The sequence below is a fragment of the Zalophus californianus genome, chromosome 15, assembly GCF_009762305.2.
Source record: "Zalophus californianus isolate mZalCal1 chromosome 15, mZalCal1.pri.v2, whole genome shotgun sequence".
NCBI classification, from domain to species: Eukaryota; Metazoa; Chordata; class Mammalia; order Carnivora; family Otariidae; genus Zalophus; species Zalophus californianus.
Window position 1 is genome coordinate 8,839,725 of NC_045609.1, and position 1,011 is coordinate 8,840,735.

Consider the following 1,011-nt stretch of genomic DNA (forward strand, 5'->3'; position numbering starts at 1 on the left):
CCATTCACAGGACCACTCCTTCAAGTTTAGGAGAAGTAGCCATTCCACCTAATCCACAGAAATAAACACAGAAGGTCAAGCAAAATGGGGATACTGAGGGATATGCTCCAAAGAAGAAAAAAAAAAAAAGAACAAGAAAAAAATTTCAGAAAAAGAACTAGGTGAAACAGGGATAAAAAACACACCTGATAAAGAATTTTTTAAAATTCTTTTAAGTAGCTCCAACATGGGGCTTGAACTCATGACCCTGATATTGAGGGTCACATGCACTACTGACTGAGCCAGCTAGGTATCCCACCTGATAAAGAATTTAAAGTAATTATTGTGTAGACGCTCACTGGGCTGGAGAAAAGAGTGGAAGAACTCAGTGAGATCTTCAATAAAAAGATAGAAAATATTAAAAAGAACCAGTCAGAGCTGAAGAATACAAGAACTGAAATATAAAACACACCAGAGAGAATCAGCAGTAGATGAGAGTATGCAGAAGAATGTATCAGCCATCTGGAACACAGGGTGATAGAGAACACAGAAGCTGCACAGCAAAACAAAGAATTTTAAAAAAATGAGGATAAATGAAGAGATCTCTTGGACAATATCAAGTAAGCAAATATTCACATTATAGCAGTCCCAGAAGAAATGAGAGAGAAAGGTGTGAAAACTTACTTGAAGAAATAATAACAGAAAACTTCCCTAACCTAGAGAAGGAAATAGACAGACATCCAAGTCCAAGACTCACAGAGAGTTCCAAACAAGATGAACCCAAGTAGGTCCACACCATCTTATATAATAATACATTAAAAAGATCACTCACCATGATCTGGTGGAAGTTATTCCAGGGATGCAGGGATGGCTCAGTACTCAGAAATCAATTAACACCATACACCGCATCAATAAAATGAAGGATAGAAATCATCTGACCATCTCAACAGATGCAGAAAAAGCATTTGCAAGACTCAACACCCATTCATGATAAAAACTCTCAATAAAGTGGGTTTAGAAGGAATATACCTT